The 6,319-nt window shown below is 44.3% G+C and overlaps 1 non-coding gene across 1 annotated transcript; it reads right to left on the bottom strand.

Moving 5' to 3' along the window:
• Positions 1 to 858: 858 nt before the first annotated feature.
• On the bottom strand, positions 859 to 965 carry LOC129553532 (U6 spliceosomal RNA). Its single transcript, XR_008685489.1, has one exon. It is a non-coding gene; the product is annotated as a U6 spliceosomal RNA (small nuclear RNA).
• Positions 966 to 6,319: the final 5,354 nt, after the last annotated feature.

The raw sequence follows: 6,319 nt of genomic DNA, 5'->3' as shown, positions 1-6,319 counted from the left end.
TCATGTCTGACTCGTAGCGACCCCATGGACTGCAGCCTACCAGGATCCTCCGTCCATGGGATTTTCTAGGCAAGAGTACTGGAGTGGCTTGCCATTGCCTTCTCCGGCTTTCTCCGACTACCAGTTGACAGACAGGTAAATCTGAATACATATAATCTAAAATAATAAACACAATAAAAGGACAGAATCAAACTTGTAAAGTTTTGCTTTAAATATAACAACAGAGGGTTGATATTTTAAAAAATACTTGCCAATAGTAAAATAGTAATAACCTTATTTAAAATTGGAAATAAAATATGAATAAATAATTTTGAAGCATTTCTTTTCTTTTAAAATTTTTACTGGAGTACAGTTGATTTACATTGTGTTAGCAGAGTGAATCAGTTATACATACACATATACCCAGTCTTTTTTAGATTCTTTTCCCATATAGGTCATTAGAGAGTATCAAGTAGAGTTCCCTGTGCTGTACAGTAGGTCCTTATTAGTTATTTATTTTATTTGTAGTACTATTTATATGTCAATCCCAATCTCCCAGTTCAGCCCTCTCACCTCTTACCCTCTGGTAACCATATGTTTGTTTGCTATGTCTGTAACTCTCTTTTTGTTTTATAGATAAGTTCATTTTTACCCTTTTTTAAGATCCCACATATAAGTGATATCAAATGATATTTGTCTTTCTGTGCCTGAATTACTTCACTCAGTATGACAGTCTCTAGATCCATCCATATCGCTGCAAGTAATATTCCATTGTGTATATATATATAAACACCATATATACAATATTCCATTGTATATATATATATATATATACATATAAACACCATATCTTCTTTATCCATTCCTCTGTTGATGGACAGAAATATGGACCGCTTCATGAATTTGTGTGTCATCCTTGTGCAGGAACCACGCTAATCTTCTCTATAATCATTCTAATTTTAGTATGTGAGGCTGGAGTGAGCATTACATTTCTTATTTATTTATTATTTGTCTTCTCTACTGGACTGTAAAATCCCTAGGAACTGGAAATCTGCTTTGTTCACTGCTCTATTCCCTCTACCTTGGCACGTAGAGAGAACCCCCAAATATTAATAGTTGAGTGGATGAATCAGTGAAGGAAGGACTGAGAAGGCGTCTAGTCACAGATGGGTGGGCGTGAAAACATTTAAGATACTCCTCAAATCGGCTGCGAGTGGGGAACAAGGCAGGGAATTTGGAACTATTCGTGCTTGTCTCCAGGTTTACTCCATTCTGTTTTGTTATTGAAGCTCTTCAAATGCTGCAATGTTGTGATTCGCTCTGTGGAGAAGCCCGTATCTCAAGAAACCAAGGAATCCGCAGACTGACAGCCATGAGGACCTGAATCCCACTGACAGCCCCATGAATGAGGGAGGAAGTGAATCCTTCCTTGTTGAGCCTAGAGAGACCCAGAGTTAGGAACCAGCTAAGCCATGCTTGGACTCTGACCCCCAGAACTGTGAGAAATGCTTTAAGCCCTTAAGTTTTGCGGCAATTTGCTACACAGCAAATTAGTTAACTAAGAGCTTGGTTTAGTGACTGGGCCAGAAATTCCTTGAAAGCAGTGACTATTCAGCACTTGTCAGATGAATGTTTTTTTAAATCCCTGGATGACTTAGAGTTTTAATCTTTTTTTGTGTCTGCATGTATTTTGGGGGTGGGGAAAGCTCCCTCCAGCGGCTGCTAACCAGGTGGTACTTTAAATGTAATGCCTTGCTCTCGGTCTAATACCTCCACCTCGTTTATGCGAGTGTCCCTGTGGTTGTGATAACACAGACGAGAGTGAAGTTTCCTAAACAAGTGATCACTTTCCACCCTGTCTAGTTCAAGGCAAGGGATAAGCAGAGAGACGATTAACTATTATCAGTAACAATGGCCCCTTGATTAGAAATTGGAATGCTGCTCTTAAAGCATTAACCTGTACTTAACAATCACAAGTTATTGTTACAGATCAAGCTGCTTGACTATTTCCCTCTTGATTTTAAGATGCACTTCCCTAGAGGTGCAGTCCGCAGAAAACAATCTTCCCAGTCTAAATGATGCACCATAGAGGGGACTTTTCTAGAGCCACTAAATAATGCTAGCTCCCAGGTTGCCAGCATTTAATCCCTCACTTTGAATCTCAGCCAGAGAATGTGATAAATACAAGGGATTCAACACATCAACTAGTGGGTGCAAGCACTTGATTTCTCCATGTGCACATTTTGATACAGGCAATGCTTACACTGAGACATAGAGAATCCTTTTCATCAGAGAGCTGACTGAGCCTCAAAGTTAAAATTCCTTATTGTACCAGTCAGAGACTCAGGGAGAGCTGTTCGGCTCTGCCAAGTCATGCGGTCAGCAGCCAAGCTGACGGGGAAACTGAAAAGCAATGGATGTGAACACTTCCCTATATACCAGCTTCTTCTAGGGGAAAGATGTGAGAGCCCAGGAGAAAGGTGGTTAGGTCAGAATCTTTTCATTCAATCCCACATTCCATATTGCAAGAAAGGATTTCTCCTCTCTATGGGTTGTGTTCTAGGGCCCTAGGGATTGGGAGAACACAGCTGCATGGCTTTTTTTTTTACTCAAATTTGTATGCTTCTCCAGCAGATGATTGCTAACACTGGCAGGGCTGGACAAGCCTAGTTCTAATTTCTTAAGGCACACACACACACACACACACACACATTAAAGAAGATTTTCTAAGCTGCTTCTGAGGATGAGGAAAAGGGCTTGTTAATGCATCACCCAGGTCAGTAAAACTGAAATTATGCAAGGGTGTCAGGGGTCAGGCTGGAGACCTGAGACATGAGAATGGATTTATGAGGGGCCCTCCCTGGAGGTGGGGTGGGTTAGTGCAGTTAATATCGGGGAACCCCTGAGTTGGGGGAGGCAACTCTGTGGAGGGATGCTTCCTGATGCTCAGGGAATTCTCGGCAATGAGAGCATTTGGGCTGGTCAGTTAGCAGTGGATCTAAGACTTCATGTAGGTTGAGTCATCTTTGTTCCTACAGATCCCCTGGAGGAGGGCATGACAACCCACTCCAGTATTATTGGGCTTCCTGGGTTTGATCCCTGTGTTGGGAAGATCCTCTGGAGGAGGGCATGGCAACCCACTTCAATATTCTTGCCTGGAGAATCCACATGGACAGAGGAGCCTAGCAGGCTACAGTTCATGTGGTTGCAGAGTCGGACACGACTGAGTGACTAAGCATAGCACAACACCCTAGGTTAACACGTAATGTTGTCCAGAAAGTTTTCCTCTGCTAGTATCTGAAGCTCTGGGAAAACCAAAATCTGTAAATAAATATTTTACTTATTTATTTTTAAGTAGTATCGATGGTCTCTGGAGTTCTCTCTGGGCCCTGATTAGTATTAGATTCATTCATTCATTTTACACATCCGTTGAATACATTTCTTGAGCACCCCCTTCCTGTCAGATGTTGTTATAGACTTTGAGGTCACCAGGGTGTGGAAGTCCCATGAGATCTGTGCCTTCATGGAGTTTACTTTTGTGTGGGGATGGCAGGGACCTAGCACCATCCAGAAGAATGAGTCTGCTGGCTCATCAACTTCTGTGGGCAGTTTTATTTCAATAGTCAGCACAGATGTGATTTCCCCAGTGGGCAGCTATTCTTGACTACAAACAGCTGTGAATCAGCATGTCAAAAGCCTTCTTAAAGGAACGCAGTCTTGTCTGAGACTGTGGAAGCTCCAGAGAAAGAGGTTTTTGTCCAGGCCTAGGGAAGCTGTGTGTTGGCCAGGGGCACCCAAGAGAAACCCTCACAACACCTAGGGGTGAGTGTAGCTTGACCACCACCCTAACTTTGTCATCAGAGATGTAAAACACCTCTCAACCTACACCCCACTGTCACTCCACCATCATAGCTGGGTCAGCAGACCTGAGGCTCCTCTGAGAATCAGGACAACAGATAAAAACAACTCATCCACTGATTGTGGAATGGTGCTTTGTGATATGATAGAATGTAAGCAAACTGGCAAGCCACTCCAGTACTGTTGCCTAGAAAATCCCATGGACGGAGGAGCCTGGTGGGCTGCAGTCCATGGGGTTGCTAGGAGTCAGACATGACTGAGCGACTTCACTTTCACTTTTCACTTTCACACATTGGAGAAGGAAATGGCAACTCACTCCAGTGTTCTTGCCTGGAGAATCCCAGGGACGGGGGAGCCTGGCGGGCTGCCGTCTATGGGGTCACACAGAGTCGGACACGACTGAAGTGACTTAGCAGCAGCAGCAAGCAAACTGGCTTGTTCTGAAATGATGTCTGAGAGGAACATGGTTTAAAATGGCAATTCTCAAACCTTCAACAACAGAGCTTCTCACCTCCAGCTGCACATTGACCCAGAGAATTAAATGACCGATGCCTGACCCAATCCCAGCCCAGTTGGGAGCCACTGCTGTAGCCTGCTCTGAATCAGACGCTGGGTGACCTGCTAGAGGGCAAAGGTAAGTTAAACAGGCTGCTGGCAGAGGGCCTTCCAAGTTCACCACTAAACTGGTCAATAGATGTACATTTCAAAAGCCAGTTTCCAAAAGTTCAAGTCATCTTTCTTGTGGCTAGAAACGTTTAAAATTGTAAAAGCAAATTTTTATTTCCAAAGCAGCTTTGAAGTTTGAATTTTAAAGCTGGCAAGCTGTGCCGTCCTGCAGAAGGGAATATTTTAAATTCCTGGAGAGCATGTCAGAATTTCAAAGGCCAATAATAATAGGTGAAAGCCGACTGATGTCTAGTGCCAAGCAGGCCACAAGGTTTAACAGGATCCTAGTCACCAAAAACCTCTGGACCCTCCCTTGCTGTTCTCCATAGAAGTAGACAATTATGGATTTGGAAGGCCAGCCCTTACCCAGCACACGAATCTCTGGACCATCTCTGTTGGAAGGAACATCACTGCTAGAACAAGTTAGAGACAGAAATACCATTTTCTAGAACACGCTGCACCACTTTAATATATCTGGGTTAGTGTAAGAAAGGCATTCTCTTTGGGTTGGCCTGAAAGCAGCAGGTGGATCTCAACCGTCTCCGTGATGGCCGTGTCCACTGCCCAAGTCCTCCTCCTCTAGCCACAGCCTCAGTTTCTCTGATCGTTCTGATGTCGTCCAGATTCCTCACTTCTTGGCTGTTCTCTCAAGTTTGTCAATATGCTTCTCAAATCATGACCACCAGGACTAAACACAGGGTAAGAAATAGCAGGTGCATCAAGGGCTAGGACAAGACTCAGACCCCAGACCACCATGGTCTATTGCCTCTGATTACAGGAGGAGGCCGGGCCCGACCTGGGTCAGCATGGGGGCTCTGGCATCGTCCCAGATAGACCTGGGAGAGGCACAGCTCTTGGGTGACCATAACTGTGTGATCAGAGAAGGATGGACAGGATTTAGCACCAATTTGTAACCAAGGATTACACACAAATGCTACGCTGTAATTTTAGATCACTCCTTTAATTTTCTTTAGTAAACATCTTGAAAATGTGTGGTCTGTCCTTTGTATTGTCTTTGCATATGGAAAAGAGGGAGGCCCACAGATGGACAAGAAGGAACAGCAAGGTAGGAAAGTGCTCCCTGTGCTCTGGGCAGGAAGGACCTTGTTGACCTCTGGCTTGTGGGCTGAGAAGTCAGAGGCTGTGATGTCAAACCAAAGTTATTGAGAGGACTGGGTGGTGCCTTAAAGCTAATGGAACAATCTGGAAGCAGGGAGGGATTGAGACCAAATAATGGGTACTGGTGTTAGTGCCAAGAACAGTGGAAGCTCAGTGTTTCAGGAGAGCATGGAGGAGGCAGAGGTGGCGCCCCAAATATACTCACCAAAAGTCACTTTTCTTGGAGAAGGAAGAGGACAGTTATTTCAAGTCCCTTGCACACCTGTTTCTGTCTTGTGCCAGAGAGTCTGGGCTTTAAAGAATGCTTTAAAGAGTGTCTTGTCTTGGAGAGAGACAAGCTCAGGGTGATTTCCAAGGGTAGAAGACCAGAGGCAGCTTCGTCCTTCAGAAGGTGAAGGCTGCTTGGAGAGTGGCAGTCTGGAGGTGAGCAAGCACAATGTTTCCTCCTGTCGGAGCCAGAAAGAGGATCTGTAATTAGAAGTGATGTAATCATTATGCTTGCTTATAGTTTCTGCAGTTGTAATAGTTGAACCTGGAGAGTCTCCCTTTACAGAGAACATGTTCTGTGACTCACCAACAGAGTGCATTTAATTCAGAAAAAAACCCAGGGCAGGGCCAAAGTCTCAAGTGGTCATATGATTGGGACCATCCTACAGGAGCAGGTACTGAAGCTATGTTGACACCAGCCCAGGCGCCA

The sequence above is a fragment of the Moschus berezovskii genome, chromosome 1 (genome assembly GCF_049115385.1).
Source record: "Moschus berezovskii isolate FMDL1 chromosome 1, NW_MosBer_1.0, whole genome shotgun sequence".
Taxonomy (NCBI): Eukaryota; Metazoa; Chordata; class Mammalia; order Artiodactyla; family Moschidae; genus Moschus; species Moschus berezovskii.
Note: the sequence above shows the minus strand (reverse complement) of the source record. Positions and strands in the feature narration are given on the sequence as shown.